At 36.8% G+C, this 18,123-nt stretch overlaps 1 protein-coding gene across 4 annotated transcripts in view; it reads left to right on the top strand.

Moving 5' to 3' along the window:
* Positions 1 to 18,123, top strand: part of MBD5 (methyl-CpG binding domain protein 5) — a 451,089-nt gene that overhangs the window by 368,043 nt on the left and 64,923 nt on the right. For 3 of the 4 annotated variants that reach the window (XM_045033740.1, XM_045033739.1, XM_045033742.1), the window contains one exon: positions 8,837 to 9,010. The exons of the other annotated variant lie outside the window; for it this stretch is intronic. The gene's annotated coding sequence lies outside the window, so the exon portion shown is untranslated. The remainder of the gene's footprint in view (positions 1 to 8,836; positions 9,011 to 18,123) is intronic. 4 annotated transcript variants of the gene reach the window in all.

Here is an 18,123-nt window from a genome sequence, read left to right on the forward strand (position 1 = left end):
AGCAAGTTCCCTGGCAGGAACTGGTTCTCTTTGGGATTTTGGCTGGGGGATGGGCGGGGGAGATGGCGCTGGCGAACGCCTTTGTTCCCCACCAAGCTGAGCTCTGTCGTCAGGGGGCTCAGCAGCTCTCCCTCCCTTTGTCCTCCAGCCTTCCCGCTTTCCGAGCAGAGCTGTTAACTTATGACCTCCCAGACGCTAAGTCGCGCTTGTTGTGGGAACACAGTCCGTCAGGCCCCTCCGCTTTTGCCAGCCAGACTCGGGGGCTCTGCTTGGCCGGCGAGCCGCCCCTCCGCCCCGGCTCCCTCCTGCCAGTCCGTGGAGCGCGCACCGCCTCGCAGCCCTTCCTACCCTCTTCCGTGGGCCTCTCGTCTGCGTTTGGCTCCGGCGACTCCGTTCTGCTAATCCTCTGGCGGTTTTCTGGGTTATTTAGGCAGGTGTAGGTGGAATCTAAGTGATCAGCAGGACGCACGGTGAGCCCAGCGTCCTCCTAAGCCGCCATCTTGCCGCTTCTTCCCCCTTATCAATATATTTTTAAAATAATGAGAATCAAATGAAAATAGACCTTACATTGCAAACAACTTCATCATTTCAACATGAATTCATACTTTCAGTCACAAACAAACATTACTTTTGTAACAGTAATAGAGACCTCTTATCCATCACAATCTCAACCCTTAATTGGTTCATTAATCAAAAAGATGTGTTAAAGCAAAGGATCATTAAAAATATTTATAATTAGACATTTCAATTTATAATCTGTAAGTGTACATTCAGTCAACAATGTTTTTTTTTTAAGTTTTTATTTAAATTCCAGTCAGTTAACATACAGTGATATTGGTTTCAGGAGTAGAATTTAGTGATTCAGCCTTTCCATATATCACCCCGCACTCATCATGACAAGTGCCCTCCTTAATCCCCATCTCTTATTTCACCCATCCCCACCACACACCACCACTGTGGTAACCATCAGTTGGTTCTCTATAGTTAAGAGTAGTCAACAGTCTTTTTAGATCAAAACATTTCCCTATAAGTTTACTTGTTCCCAATGAGTTTACAGCAGTCTATTTATATGCTAATTTTTTTTAACTTTGAAGAGGAACAAGAATTCAAAGACACTTGCAAGATGATTTGAATACAGAATTAGTCAAGATTTTTAGCGTTCCCCCACCCCACCCCAAGATTCTCCACTTTATCTTATGTGACCTCATTTTTTAGGAGGCTTGTCTTAAAAGTTATGCTTTTAGCTTAATTTTCACAGAAATAGTCATTCTTTTTTTATACTTACATTTCATTAGTTTACAAAATATTTTATTAAATATTATACCAGCAACTGTTACTGACTCAGACAGTTTTGGAAACAACACAACTAATATTGGAAAGCATACAACTCAACTGGTAAAAGCAGAGGTAAACATTTGTCTGTTTTCAAATAGAAGTGGTGTTTTGATTAGTTGAAGATTTGTTTAAGTGGAGGTCAGTTAAGGGGGTTTCCTCTGTAGTTCAAATTAGAATATGTTCTTCAAGTAAATAATTGCAAAATCACTAAGTCATTCTCCATCTGACAGATGTCATTATCAGCAAATAACTACATAGGAATGAGATGCATTTATGAGTTAAAATACCTATAGACCAGCAATGCTTATGTTAGAAATGTCACAGATTTATGATATGAAAACTTTTTTGAGCTTATGTACATAGAGATTCACCCTATGCTAGGAAGATGGACATGTTTTTTAAAGTTATATTCATGAAACTTCCTAACACAACTTTACACTTTCAATCTGATCAGGCTTTTCCCTGTTCCATTGGTGTCTTTTTTTTTCCTTTAATGTTTATTTATTTATTTTTGAGAGAGAGAGTGTGCACGTGTGCACAAGCAGGAGAGGAGTAGAGAAAGAGGGAGACAGAATCCCAAGCAGGCTCCACACCATCAGTGTGGAGGCTGTCTCGGGGTCAGGAATCCATGAACTGTGAGATCATGACCTGAGTGAAAATCAAGAGTCCATCGCTCAACTGACTGAGCCACCCAGGCACCCCAGTGGGTGTCTTAATCTCAGTAAACATATGTAAGATTGAGTTGAAAAAAATGAAGTCATCTTTATGAAGTCTCTCTTGCTTTTCTAGATTAGGTAGAAATGATAGAATTGGCTGGACCAGAAGAGCATCCAACTCAGAAGAGATTCTTCAAAGGTTTCCTTATGGGGGACACAAATTTAAATGTTAAAAATATATTAACACTGTAAAAAAAACTTAAGATGCACATTCAGTGCATTATACCACATTGGAAACACATCATGAAACAAACACATAAACATATCATGAAATAAAAGTAAACCATGACACTAGTTTGTATATATTTTTTAAATGTTTATTTATTTTGAGAGAGAGTGCAAGCAGGGGAGGGCCAGAGAGAGAGAGAGAGAGAGGGAGAAAGAGGGAGACAGAGAATCCGAAGCAGGTTTCAGGCTCCAAGCTGTCAGCCCAGAGCTCAAAGCGGGGCTCGAACTCACAAACTGTGAGATCATGACCTGAGCCAAAGTCCGAGGCTCAACCAACTGAGCCACCCAGGTGCCCCAACTAGTTTATATTTTTATGCACTGCTGACTAAAGCTTTGCTACCAATATTCATGTGCATTTTGAACTTCTTATGGGTATGCATTTTTATTTTTAAGCTTTTAGCTGGGCTTTTTAAAAACTTGAGTTCACTATTTTTTATCCAAATCAAGTTATACAAACAAGAGCACTGCTGCAGCATATGTATGCTTCATTGAAAAAATGCAAACACAACATAGGGGTATCTTCCCACCATGTATCCTTATCATTCCCTAACAGTTTTGCGATGGCAAATTAATATGATAATATTGTATTAAAGCAAGCAAGTTTTCTTGCTTAATTTTTGTTTTGGATATTTCTTGCCTATATTTTACATTCATGGCCAGAAACATGAATAATGATTAGATATAGTGTTTCAATTTTGGAAGCAAGACTTTTTTTTACCATTTTATTTAATTTATTTTTTTAATTTACATCCAAGTTAGTTAGCATTTAGTGCAACAATGATTTCAGGAGTATATTTCTTAAAGCCCCTTACCCATTTAGTCCCTCCCCCCTCCCACAACCCTTCCAGTAACCCTCTGTTTGTTCTCCATATCTAAGAGTCTCTTATGTTTTGTCCCCCTCCCTGTTTTTATATTATATTACTTTTGCTTCCCTTCCCTTGTGTTCATCTGTTCTGTGTCTTAAAGTCTTCATATTAGTGAAGTCATATGATATTTGTCTTTCTCTGACTAATTTCACTTAGCATAATACCCTCTAGTTCTGTCCATGTAGTTGCAAGTGGCAAAAAGATTTCATTTTTTTTGATTGCCAAGTAATACTCCATTGTGTGTGTGTGTGTGTGTGTGTGTGTGTGTAGATAAAGAAGATGTGGTATGTGTGTGTGTGTGTGTGTGTGTGTACACACACACACACACACACACACACACACACACCACATCTTCTTTATCCATTCATCTGTTGATGTACATTTGGGCTCTTTCCATACTTTGGCTACTGTTGATAGTGCTGCTATAGACATTGGGGTGCCTGTGTCCTTTCGAAACAGCATACATGTATCCCTTGGATAAATACCTAGTAGTGCAATTGCTGGGTCATAGGGTAGTTCTATTTTTAATTTTTTGAGGAACCTCCATACTGTTTTCCAGAGTGACTGTACCAGTTTGCATTCCCACCAGCAGTGCAAGAGAGATCCCCTTTCTCCGCATCCTCACCAACATCTGTAGTTGCTTGAGTTGTTAATGTTAGCCATTCTGACAGATGTTAGGTAGTATTTCATTATGGTTTTGATTTGTATTTCCCTGATGATGAGTGATGTTGAGCATTTTTTCATGTGTCTGTTTGCCTTCTGGATGTCTTCCTTGGAGAAGTATCTATTCATGTCTTTTGCCATTTCCTCACTGGATTATTTGTCTTTTGGGTGTTGAGTTTGCTAAGTTCTTATGGATTTTGGATACTAACCCGTTATCTGGTATGTCATTTGCAAATATCTTCTCCCATTCCGTCAGTTGCCTTTTAGTTTTCCTGATTGTTTCCTTCGCTGTGCAGATGCTTTTTATTTTGATGAGGTCCCCATAGTTCATTTTTGCTTTTGTTTCCCTTGCCTCCGGAGATGTGTTGAGTAAGAATTTGCTGTGCCCAAGATCAAAGAGTTTTTTGCCTGCTTTCTCCTCGAGGATTTTGATGGCTTCCTGTCTTACATTGAGGTCTTTCATCCATTTTGAGTTTATTTTTGTGTATGTTATAAGAAAGTGATCCAGGTTCATTCTTCTGCATGTCACTGTCCAGTTTTCCCAGCACCACTTGCTGAAGAGACTGTCTTTATTTCATTGGATATTCTTTCCTGCTTTGTCAAAGACTAGTTGGCCATATGTTTGCGGGTCCATTTCTGGGTTCTCTGTTCTGTTCCATTGATCTGAGTGTCTGTTTTTGTGCCAGTACCATACTGTCTTGATGATTGCAGCTTTGTAATACAGGTTGAAGTCCGTGGAAAAAAGATTTCTTTACTCTCCCTTCAAGCTTCTTGACCATTTTAATTGCAGAGACCTTAATGTTGCTGAAGCCAAATTCACTATTAAAAAAAAAAAAAGTTGCCTTTAGCAATAGCTTTTCTGTGGTAATCAGAACTGTGTTAATATTATAAAGTCAGAACAAAGTACAGAAATGACTCCTTTGAAGATGATTTAAAATTGCAACTGTCACCCATATCTCTTGATTTCATACTTTTTATTAATCAGAGTAGTCCCTTATTTTTATTGATGAATTTTAATAAGTAATGTTATAATTTGATCTTATAAAATGAATTATTACCAGCAAGCAATGGAGATTATACATATTATATATATAACGAATTATTACCAGTAAGCAATGGAGATTATACATATGTAATATGTAATGGAGATTCCATTTATATTTCCTTAGACAAAAGAAATCTACACCAAAAATAATTTGAAAAATACTGATCTAGTTCAGCCCATTAATTTTTACAAATTAAAAAGTTAAAGCTCAGGTTAATTGTCTTACTAAAGTTATACAGCCAGAAAATTTCAGATTCTAAACCTCCTCTTACCTCACTGTTCTTTCTATTATTTGTTACCTCATCTATGAATTTCTACAGCACATTTAGTTTATGCTATGGCATTCTGTTTGCATACAAGCACTCATTCACTTACTCACAAGTAATTCTCTGTGTACCGGGCACTCCTCTAGGCACTGTAGACAGCCCCTGCATTTAGAAATTGTACTGATAATAGAATAAGAAAAGTAGATTCTATTCAGCCTCCATTTGATTTTGGTTGAATACTCATCTGCAGTTAGCCACCTTCATATATCACTGGGTGGTTTTAACATATTCCTAACAAGAACTTTTCTATTTTATGATTATATTTTAGAGGATTTAAAACATTCTCTAGCATTTTGAAAGGTGAGAAAAACAAATAATTCAACTTAGAGTATATTGTTTGCGTATCATGTACCTGGTAATGTGTTTGGCAACTCAAAAACAGGGTATATATAGCAAGGAATGTGTGTACATAAAACAGAGTGTATTAAGTGCTGTTACATGTGTGTAAGCAGCACTTTGGAATGAGAGAGCAATGAACGAGTAACTCTGAGAAGGAGTCTAAAGAGGGATTCATGGAAGAATTGACCGGAGAGTTTAAAGAGCACAAGGTTGGGGCGCCTGGGTGGCGCAGTCGGTTAAGCGTCCGACTTCAGCCAGGTCACGATCTCGCAGTCCGTGAGTTCGAGCCCCGCGTCGGGCTCTGGGCTGATGGCTCAGAGCCTGGAGCCTGTTTCCGATTCTGTGTCTCCCTCTCTCTCTGCCCCTCGCCCGTTCATGCTCTGTCTCTCTCTGTCCCAAAAATAAATAAACGTTGAAAAAAAAATTAAAAATAAAGAGCACAAGTTTGCTTGCTTTAAGAACGTGGAAGGAAATCTTTCTATGTCCAGGGAACAACACGTGCATAGGCATAGAGTTGTGAATAGCTCTGGCATTTCCACAAAAGGTTAATGCCACAGACTAACTAGGGTGTCCTGGGAGGAGTGGTGGATAAGCACTTTTAGACATCATTAGGTAATTGAAGAAGAGAAGTAATGAAATTACTCACATTGGATCTGGATGTGAGGCTTCCCTAGGTACAACGTAGGTGAGGAACACCCTAGGTATGCCTCATGCTTCTACCTATTTCTGTGTCTAGGTGTTAAGTTCTCTGAGAACACTGATGGTGTTTTGTCCTTCCCTATCTTACAGTGACACATGCAGTGCTAAGCGTGACAGGGGCTCCGTATATGCCTACTGATTATGCTCATGTGTAAGGTTCTATACTTTGTGCTATGAGAAATGAAAGTTGTGATCCAGCCAGCCTTCAAGGGACTATTGAACCTAAAGCAAAAAATTCTAGGGAATTTTATCTGTTATGATGACTAATATGTCCATGTGCCCACAGAGCTTATGTTCTTTATCAGAGGAAATATAGGGTAAATAGTATATACAGTATGTTAGTGATAAACACTAAGGAGAAAAACAATAAAATAGGAAAGGCGGATATAAATTACCAGAGAGGAAAAGAGAATGTAAAGTTATTTAATTTATCTTGTCTCCATTTCCTTAACTCTAGAAAAGAAAAAACAATACTATTTATTTATAGGACAGTGACAAGTATTAAGTTAGTTAATAGATGTATGTATAAAATGCTCAGTGCTGTTCCCAGAAGATAGTAGGAAGTCAGCTAATATTATTTATACATTTGTCTAAAATAGCTTTAGAACAATAACCATCTTATTTTCATCAGTTAGGAACTTCTTTTTTTAATGGATATACTTCCAAACAGTTTTGAACTACTCTATCTATAGGCTAAGACTCCCTCATCCATATCTTGCTCCTTTTAGCTTCTGCTTCCAATGCATTCACATCTAATAATACTTTCTTAGTGAAGTGAATCATCGTCTTTTGATAGTATTTCTTCTTTGCTTATCTGGATGTCAGGTCACCATTTTCTATTTCAGGCATGAGGCAGACATCCAGATCTTCCTGTGGAAAATATTCATTAATGCTTCATCCCTTATACCATCTCAAGGTTAAAAGGTCTGACAAAATGAGACCTTTATGCTTGCTTACCAGCTAAAAATAAGTACAATATTGGAATTGATATTACCAGACAGAAGAGTAAAATCTTTAATATTAATCTTTTGAAACTAAGATCATTTGCATGGATTAGGTGAAATTTCACATCTCCTACTAACCTTTCTTTGTCTGTCTAATTTCAGTGCATCCTTAAATGTATCCAGCATCCCCCTTTCTCTGATCCCTGAGAACTAGACTAGCTCTTTCTTTGTACTCCTTTAGCACTACATATTTAGCCCTATTGTAGCCAGTGTCAGTCAGTTTTATAATTACCTGTTTACCGGATTGCACAGCTCCCTACCCTCCACCTCCAAGGCATAGCTTCTTGAGATGGGGCTTGTATTCTCTTTATGTCCAGTTTCTTAGTATCCATTATTGTGCTTCACATGTAGGGGATGGCTAGTAAATGCTTAAAACACTAAGTCTAATACTTGGAGTACCTTTAATATATCAAGATTATAGAGACATTGTTATTTAATCTTTGTTCCGCATTCCTTAATTGCTCCTTTGTCTCTCCTGGCTGCTTTCTGAGAAATAGCAATACTCAAGCATGCTGTACACCCTGTCCTACACATCCCCCTGTCCTGCTTTGGCCCTAAACCAAAAAGAAAAAAAGAGCAAGTTGGCTGGTCCAGGATGTGGTCCTTACTCTTCCAATTAAAAGAAAATGTTGAGGAGTATCTGGCTGGTTCAGTCAGTAGACGTGCAACTCTTGATCTCAGAGTCACAAGTTCAAGCCCTGTATTGGGCAAAGAAATTACTTTAAAAAAGAAAGAAAAGAAAAGAAAAGAAGAAAAAATTTATTTTCCATTGCTCTCAAGGGTGATGGGCCTCTAGGGTTTGATGCAGATCATCTGTATTTACAAGAAATTAATTTATAAGCCAAACATAATCCATTTGTTTGTTTATTTGCTTTCATTGACTGAAATACTTGTACCTGATATCCAAGTTATGAACTTAAAGATATCAAATCACTTATGAAATCCAACAAATAATCAGAAGGTTGTTCACTAGCTATGGAAAGGGAACAAATGAGTTTACACTGTCCCAAGGATTACTTTGCTCTGACTGAGAAAGAACCTTGTCAGTGTCTCCTTGATGTCTCAGAGAAAATAGGATAAGGGTTAACAAGGTCTCAAGTACACTTTCGAAAGTCCTTATAAATAATCTTTTCCCTTATTGGCTGAAAGGAAACAATATTAAAAGCGAGGGGGAGGAGAGCAGCATTTTATAACTCAGTAATGGTAATGTACAATTTGGTTCCATGATTCTTTGATCCCAAGATGAGTTCTTGAGATAATGCTAATTTGTGGTATTACTGACGATGAGGCTAAGAAAGAATGGAAGATAGAAGATTGAAGTTGGGTGAGAATTCTGTGTACCCTCTACCTCCTCTAACTCAAAAATCACCACAGTTTCAGGGTCAACTCAATTTTATTAAGAAAATTCGCTATCCGCTCTTGGTTTTAACTAGCTTACTAGAACTCCTTCACAAACTAATAATGTATGATGATCCACTGAGAGTTCATCCTCCACCCTTTTGAAGACACTACGAATTATAGGTTAAGTGGTCATTAAGAAACAAATAAATTGTACTCCTTGTCAAGGACTATAGTGAGTCTTTCAAGCCTTGTCTCAAGGTCCTTTCTATTCCAGAGATTGGAAACCCAAGTGCCTACAGAGGCCAGGCTGGTGGGAATGAAGCAGGAAGCCACTGCACTGAACTGGAGAGCCAAGTCCTTTCTGAAGGAGCAGTCACTGCTCCGTTCCAGATAATTGTTGCAAGGCAGGAATGTTGACCTAGTATTACCACATCATCCAGTCTCTCAGGTAAAGCAGGAAATGCAAATGTTCATACAATATCCTTTCATTTAAATATTGTCAACTAATTCATTATTATTCTCAAACTGTGTACATGCCAAACACTTCCGCAGATAGGACTTGGCCCAGAGTCCTCCTGTTTGTAACTTGGTCTTATATTTTGCTTAACTCTTTGTTAAATAGGAGATGTTATTTTCTATAGGTTTTGCTTTTCTTCAGCATGTTCTCTAAGATACTCTATGCTTGGTGTTATGATACTAAAACTCCTTTCCACTCCAACCTGAGTACTGTGTGCATAAGTTTTCTTCGGCTGCTACATTTTCTCTGCCTCCCTCAGCATTCCAGTGAGCAGTAAAATGCTAAATGGAGTCTCCTTGAGATACTTTTCATATGACACCATTGAACATCTGCAGGTATTACTACTTACTTACTCATTTTATTCCTGATATGTGAGCTACATAAACACAGTAAAAGGTCGCTTGTTTCATGGGACTTAGAGATTGTGTATCTTGGACTCTTATTTTTTGAATCCATGTACAGACAATATTCCTCTTCTTGCTTTTTTAGAGACCTTATGGAAAAATTAATTAGACTATACTTCTCTTTTACATTTAATTACATTTATTGGACGTGTTGATTGGACCAGAGTGTTCCTAGATATTTACACATATTTAGAGACAGTGTCTTTAGATAGGTTTCTACAATGGCTGACATGTCTTCCTGTTTCCACCTTGAGTGAACTTATTTTCAAGGTTACTAGGGGTCACCGTTACCTCTCTACAGAACTGATTACTCCAAGTACGAACTTGGCGTCTGTTGCCAGGTGAATTGAAGAGTATAGTAAAGAATAAGTAAGTAAAAGAGTATATAAAAGACTAAAAGAGTATATAAATATTAGTTATTTAAATGTTATACAACCCCAAATGAGTATAGTTCGTAATTGTTTCATTCCTAGTACAGTTTGGGGAAAAACCAATATTGATGTACATCATTTCTCAAAAATGATTTGACCTATATGTATATTGAGCTGTTCCTTGAATAGCCAAAATACCAGTAACGTACAGATAAAATGTGAAAGTTACTCCTCAAATTTGCTCTAAAATAGACTATGTAAATGTAGACAAGTATTTTTTAAAAATATCCTCTATGAGAAACTTCACTATTCTATAGAAAAGCAAAAATAGCAAACTCTGCTGGTGGCTAATATACAGAAATAAATCATAGATAATTTTTCCCTCAGCAGTATAGTGACTTTATCAATTAGTTTATAGATGTTCTGGTGTAACCTATTACTATACTTAAAACAGTTCTCTAATTCTTTTTTACAGAATATGAGCTGGTGATTGTGCACTTTTTGGCTTTTAAGAGAGCTTTTAAAATGCATAGTAAGCATTTTCCACATATGTATATAGACCCTCAATTTCTACTTCCTTAAATATTTTTAAAGGCACAAAAGGAGGCTTTAACTTGAAGTTAACTGTCTCAATTTGTTCTTTCTTTGCAGTCAGGTGGAATGACAAGGGTGAAATGAAAGCTCAGTTATGTGTAGTAATACATGTGAATTACTAGATATTATAAGGAAGAATTAAAGGGGAACCCAAGTTAGAGTTGGAAAACCTAATGACAAGAGAAACCAGGGAAGACCTCTCTGAGAAAGTGACATTTAAACTGAGATAAACAGAAGTTGGTTTGATGAAGAACAAGAATGTAGGGATGGGAGACGTATTCCAAGCAGAAAAGTAAGAGTGACACTCTGAAGCATTTTAGAACCAGTCAAAGGGATAGTCTTAATTTTCATTTCTAGTATTTAGAGCATCCAGGTTAATGCAGTATTTTGTATCTTTTTCACTTGGCTAAAACAGAAAAAGAAATAATATCATAATACTAGCTACAAAGCTTGTGACTGTTTCCAATAAAAAAGTATTCCTAGTGCTTTTAAGGATTAGGAAAACATTAATTGGCTGTTCTATGGATATAATATTTTGTTTTTTGGAAATAATATTTTTCTTGATTGCAAAGTCAATAGATTTTTATTCTGGAAAACTTTGAAAATACAGAAAAACAATGAAGAAAATAAAAAATCATTCATATTCCTGCTACCCAGAGACAACCACTGAGAGGTCAGTGTTTCTGTATTCCTGCATCTACATATGTAGTAGCATTTTTGTAAATGAAGATCTATGATTCTTTTTTTTTAATTTTTTTTCATGTTTATTTTTGAGAGAGAGACAGAGCACAAGTGGGTGAGGGATACAGAGAGAGGGAGACATAGAATCTGAAGCAGGCTCCAGGCTCTGAGCTTTCAGCCCAGAGCCCGATGTGGGGCTTGAACTCATGAATCATGAGATCATGATCTGAGCTGAAGTCAGACACTTAACTGACTGAGCCAGCCAGGCTCCCCAAGATTTATAATTCTACATGCAACTTTGTAGTATGCTTTTTTCATCTGACAATATCATGTATCTTTTCCAGTGCTATTAAATTTTCCATAACATGATTTTAATAGCTATGCATAAATAGCAACAACTCACATATTTGCCACATGCTAGGCACTGGTTTAAAACTTTTAACTTTAATCCACAGAACAATTCTGTAGGGCTATAATCTCTCTTTTATAAGGAAAGAAATGTTAAAACTTGTCCAAGATCACAAGCTAATAAAGTATAGAGCTACATAGCTTCTAAAAGCAGTAATTAATTTACATAAAACCCTATTTTAGACTTTCAGGTTGTTTCCAGTATAATTTGGGGGTATTTGAAAAATAATCATGATTTTGTGGGTTTGCAGTCTAGGTTGGGCTCTGTGGGGCCAGCTCATCCCTGTTCCATTTCGTTTTGACTAGACTTACTTACATGACTGGGCCCTCAGCTGGACTGGCTGGACCAGCTGGACTTCTTTGTCTCCACGTGGACTCTCATCCTCAAGCAGGCAGGCTCAGATTGGTCCTGAGACAATGGCATTCCAGGAAGCGAGAGTGGAAGATGCAAGGCCTATCAAGTTTTAGACTCAGCACTTGAATAGTAGCATATCCATCACATTCCATTGGTCAAAGCAAATCACAAGGCCAGCCCAGATTCAAAGTGTGGAACAATAAATCCTACCTTCTGGTAAAAGGAGCTACAGAGTATTTGAGGCCAATTGCAGTCTACTATCTGTACTCATCATTTAGTTCTCTGAAGGCTTCTCTATGGCAAGGATGTATGTGTAAGTTGCCTATCATTGGCAGCAAGAAATGGCCTGGTACAAATAATTCTCCTAACCATAAATGGGCATAGGCCATTGTTACCTTGACTGAGAACTGGCCTCACTCTGAGAAGCCTATCCCTGTACCTTCCAAGTTTGTGAAAAAATGTAACTTTCCTATGTGAATATGATCCCTCACGTACAGATTGTGAATTTTTATACTCTTCTGCATTAAAAGGGCAAAGACATTCAAACTAGAGAGCTTTGGTAATCAGGGCAGGAAAGATGTGCTTATGGTACTCTACACAGCTGTATAAAACAAATGTAAATGCACTGAGGGTAGTTTGGGGTAAGTAAGTAGAGCCCAATCGGTAGCAGAACCCAATAGAGCCTTACATAGGATGCATTTGAGAAGTATGTTTTAGAAGAAGTGGCTGCAAAATGAAATTAAGAACCAAATGGCAGTAATAATCAGAGTGGAAATAGGAATAATCTATGAAGCAGTTTTTTAAAAATAAAAAAAGATGTAACTGCAAGATAAGTGTGCTCATAAATAAAAATGCATAGCTTGAATAAATAGGTGAAAGGTGAAACAGATGGGAAAGTTGGATGGGAGGACTGGCTAAGTGCTGTAAAGGAGCTGTTTGAATAATTGATATGAGGGTGAAAGATAATTGAAAAGGGGAAATGTGATTTAGGGTTGCTCTAACAAGCATAATTTAACTAATAATAATGGAAAGATTATGAGTATATCCATTTATTACCCAATCAAATGATAATAATGTTGTAGCCACTCAGAAATTACTCTCCAAAATTCTAATGCTGATGTTATTGTTTAATACAATCATATCTGTTGTGGTATGTACATATTGTTTTGGAATTTAAGTGTAAAGGTATCTTCTACGGGAGACTTGGTCTCGTTGGAGAACATGAAACATTCACTTGCAAATGTTGGAATGGAATAGATTTCTTATTTCACTCTAAACATTTCAAGGGCTAAGTTTATAATCATAGCATATAAAAATAAATGATTTAGACTTATATAATTATAAAATATTGGTATTTTACCTAATTTACATAGTCTTACCTTGAAAAATCAGTAGTTCATCTGGTATTCATTCTATCCTACTATATATACAAGTAACCTCACAAGGCACAAGATCAATGTGTGATGTCATTATAAACATTTTAATAGAATTTACTCATGATATCACATGACTCAAAAAATCAATTTATTATTTTACCATTAGTAAAGTTTGTGTGACATTATTGAGAAGAATTTATAACATTTGATGTTATTCAGAAAGATTTATGAGGAATACCTACTTACTTATTTTCATGATGTCATAATCTGATAGTCTTCATGGTGCTTTGAGTATAACTTTTAAAATACACATTTAACACTGCATAAACTAGTGAGTTTATTCTTAGGTTGAAAAGAATGTCAGTAAAGCAGATTAAGAAAAAAAGGTCTATTGTATTAATTAGCATCCTACTGAAATATAAGTTTAATTTTAAATTGTTGGATTCATTTATTTTAATGGTTTCTTTATTAATCCAATTAAAATGTATACACAAACCACTACATATATAAAACTGATGCACTTTACAAATAAAATATAAAGTCACTTTGTTAATTTTCTTAGAAGCCCTATCATACTTTCTACACAGAAATTATCAGAGATTATGAGATCAGGGACAAATCTAGAGCAAAACATCTTTTATATATTTTGTCAACATTCACACTCATTAGCTTCCCCTGGCTTCTTTTAAAAACCTCTCTTTCAGGAGCACCTGGGGGGCTCAGTCGGTTAAGCGTCTGACTCTTGGTTTTGGCTCAGGTCATGATCTCACAGTTTTGTGAGTTCAAGCCCCACAGTGGGCTCTGTGCTGAGAGCTTGTTTGGGATTCTCTCTCTCTTTCTCTCTCTCTCTCTCTCTCTCTCTCTCTCTGCCCCTCCCCTACTCACAGTGCCTCTGTCTCTCTCAAATAAATAAATAAACTTTTAAAAAAACCTTTCATTTTAGATGCATGTGTTGCTAAATCTTTATAAGCCTACATGGTAAAAATCAGAATATAAAATTATGTTGACTGATTTGAATATGCAGTCTTCAGGAAGTATTTAAGCTCCTACTGCAGACCAGGCACTATACCAGAAACTAGGAATATAGGAAGGACCTAGAGAGACATGGTCCCTGCTGTGAGGAAGTTTACAGTCTATGGGGAGAGAAAGCCAATAAACAAACAAATAAATGATAAACAAATGGATGATGAGAGGTACCAGTGAATTGACAAAGTTTGAGAGATTACCTATGGCTTACAGTATAGTCTCTTCGAGGAGGTAACATCTAATTTGAATTCTGAATGATCAAAAGAAGCCAATGCAAAGAAGTAAATCAAGCCACTAAAATTCATTTCACTAAAAGCCAATTCCCAAACTAATTTGCATATTGAAAGGAAGTAGAAAAATTAAAATGTCTGTAGAATTGTGGTAGATCTCAGAATATACACACACCCACAACCCACCCACCCCCACACACCACTTTTTGAATTTTATATTGTTGTTGCTAGAATTGTTTGTGGAATAAATTTGAATTATGTCCTAAGTGTAAGATCTATCCCTGATCCTGAGTGTTGGTGAGATGTAGGTCCCTTTCATATCACAATATCTTTTCTGCTTTAACCTGTGTCTATTGGGCTTAAACCAAGCCATATAAACAAGGTGGGTCATAATGGAATCTTCGGGGGAGATGAAGGGAAAATGTTGTGGATATGCAGTTTTTTTTTTAATGTTAAATTTGGAAAAGAGGAGAAACTATTGTTTTTAGATATAAACTATAAAAACAAAGCATGACTAAATATTTTATGATGAATCTCTTTAGAAAATAAAGTTATCAGAATCTTAGGGGCAAAGAGAAGATTTTAATATTTAGCAAAAGAGGACATACAAGAGGGTTTCAAAAGTTTGAGAACCATGGCCTGAAATGCTTTCCCAAAACTACCCTTTTGTCACTTTAAGAAATTTATCAAGGGTCTTAAAATTATGCAATTCCATTTTAACAAAGAATTCTCAGTAAATATGCCAAAATGGCTGAAATATTTATCTCAGATTTATTTGTAGTTGCTAAAGTCTAGGAAAAAATCTATGTTCACAAGAGGGAAGTGAATAAATTATATATGTGTGTGTGTGTCTGTGTGTGTGTATCCCCAAAAATACTATCCAGCAATTAAAAATAATATTTTGGAAAAATATTTAATGCCATAGTAAAATGCTCAGGATGAAAATAAAGTACAAAGTGGTCATGATCCAATATTTAAAGGAAAAAGACATGTTTAGAACATGAAAAAAACTTGGATTCAGTACAACTTTGGAGAGCAACTTGGCAGTGTCTGAAAAATTGAGACTGTGCAGACTCTACAGCCTAACATTAATATGATTGATACACCAATAAATAAATAGTTCTATAATAATATGATAGAATACCATTCAGATGTTAAAAATTAACAAATTGGATCTACATGTCTGAAACAGGGACAGATCTATGTATCTCAACTGAGATAACTCTCAAACAGTGTTGAATTTTAAAAAGCAAGTTGCAGAATGATATATATGTGTAATAGTATTTATATAAAAATTTTGAAACACATATACCAATACCAAATATTGTTTACATATACATATACAGGGAATAAACATATAAAAGCAAAGCCTATAAGAATGAGGACCAGATTTATGATGGTGGTTGCCTTTAAGATGGAAGGGAAAGAAATAGGACTAAAAAGAGAGACGGGTGGGGGAGGGAGATAGTATTTAGCTCTATCTGTAATGGAGTTTTATTTTTAAAAATAAGCAAAACTGACAAAATACTTATATTGTGAATTTGAAGTAGTGGTTTATTGTTATAATAATTTCTTTTTTAACATGTGCTTTTAAAATTTTCTAAAAACAACGATTAAAAGAAAGTACATTCAGATTTGCAGTAGTTATTCAACACTGAGATTACAGTCCAATTTAATTTTCACCTTCAAACATCTCCAAATTTTCCAAATTCACAAATGAATGTTGAGGAAATAGGTGCCACTTACAGATAAATAAATGATAACTATGTAGATACTCGACCTCCACTCTGTGAGGAATCCCTAAGGCCCTTGCAATTGAGCTGCTTCTAGAAGGCTGAAGTATCAGCAAAAAAAGGATGGCCGCCCCATCCCCCCACCCCTCTTCCCCAGGGACAAAAGGAAGCTGAGGGCTGGCTGCCTGCATAGTGTAGAGATATAAAAGGGCCATGTCCCCTTTTGTAGCAACGTGGATGGAACTGGAGAGGGTTATGCTAACTGAAATAAGTCATACAGAGAAAGACAGATACCATACGTTTTCACTCTTATGTGGATCCTGAGAAACTTAACAGAAGACCATGGGGGAGGGAAAGGAAAAAAAAAGAGGTTAGAGAGGGAGGGAGCCAAAACATAAGAGACTCTTAAAAACTGAGAACAAACTGAGGGTTGATGGGGAGTGGGAGGGAGGGGGGGTGAGTGACTGGTATTGAGGAGAGCACCTGTTGGGATGAGCACTGGGTGTTGTATGGCAATCAATTTGACAATAAATTTCATATTAAAAAAATAATAAAAAATAAAAACAATCCCCTCCTCAAAAATTAATTAATTAATTAATTAATTAATTAATTAAAAAAACGGCCATGTCCTGGGAAGGGAGGCAGGGACATTAGTCTAAGTCAGTGGGTCTCAAACTTGAGCAGGCATCAGAATCACCTGGAAGGCTTCTTAAAGAACAGAAGGGCCCCCAAGGTTTCTAATTCATTAAGTCTGGGGCCAGGCCTGTGAATTTATATTTCTGACAAGTTCTTGGGCATTATTGACAGTAATGATTGTCCCAGCACCATGCTCTGAGAATTGCTGGTCTAAGCAAAACCCAGCCATCAGATATTTCTATTTTTCATTACTGAAATATGAGAGAGATATTTGGCAGGAATCAAGCCAATGTTATTATCTGGTGGATACACAAATTACTTAATGGAGCAAACCAGCCAGTCTTGGGGAAGTTGGAGTTGCATGCAAAAGCAGGCAAACAAAGAAGAAGGAGAAGGAGAAGGAGAAGAAGAAGGAGGAGAAGGAGAAGGAGGAGAAGAAGAAGAAAGAAGGAAGGAAAGAAAATAGGCATCAAATGATCAGAAAGCTCAAAAACAGAAGTAGGGAGAATGAAAGCCAGTTCAATCTAATGATCACAGACCACTAAAGAGATTTCATTAGGAAAAGCAAATTAATAAAATGAGCATGAAAAAGGACTGTTAAAAAAAAAAAAACAGGTTCAATAATCAGGGTCTGTCACTATTTGCCAAAACTGGGAGTCCAGAATAGCACAAAATTCATGCCTCTTTCCCATCTTCCACTAGCACTGGGAACTCTACTGGACCGGACTGACCCTTCCTTGCTCTCTCCATTCTTTCTCATCCTTCCTCCCTCTTTCCTTTATATTCTTCCTCACTGAACAGCTCTTTATTGCCAAACATTATACTGGACTATGGATAAAGAAGGGTCCCACCATCGTTGTACTGCAGCACATAGCATAACACCTCGTACATAATAGCTGTTGATTAACTGTTGAATGAAACGTCAATAAACTCATAAATGATCAACAGGGGTCTTAGTTAAAGGTACAGTGGATGGGAGACAAATAGGTCATTTCTGTGAGAAACATAGACACAATGGAGTGGCCCCAGCAATGCAAGTTAGCTTGAGACACCATTGGGAATGCTACTACTTGGCACTTTTCCTTGTACCCCACATTTTTCCCACTAAATTTTTGCTACTTTTCCCATTGCCTGATGATGTTTACCACACCCATGCCCATGGTTTGTGACTTTCAGCTAAATGAGTATATGCTTCATTGCAACACTTTCTATCTGTCTCAGCCCAAGCTG

The sequence above is a fragment of the Felis catus genome, chromosome C1, assembly GCF_018350175.1.
Source record: "Felis catus isolate Fca126 chromosome C1, F.catus_Fca126_mat1.0, whole genome shotgun sequence".
NCBI classification, from domain to species: Eukaryota; Metazoa; Chordata; class Mammalia; order Carnivora; family Felidae; genus Felis; species Felis catus.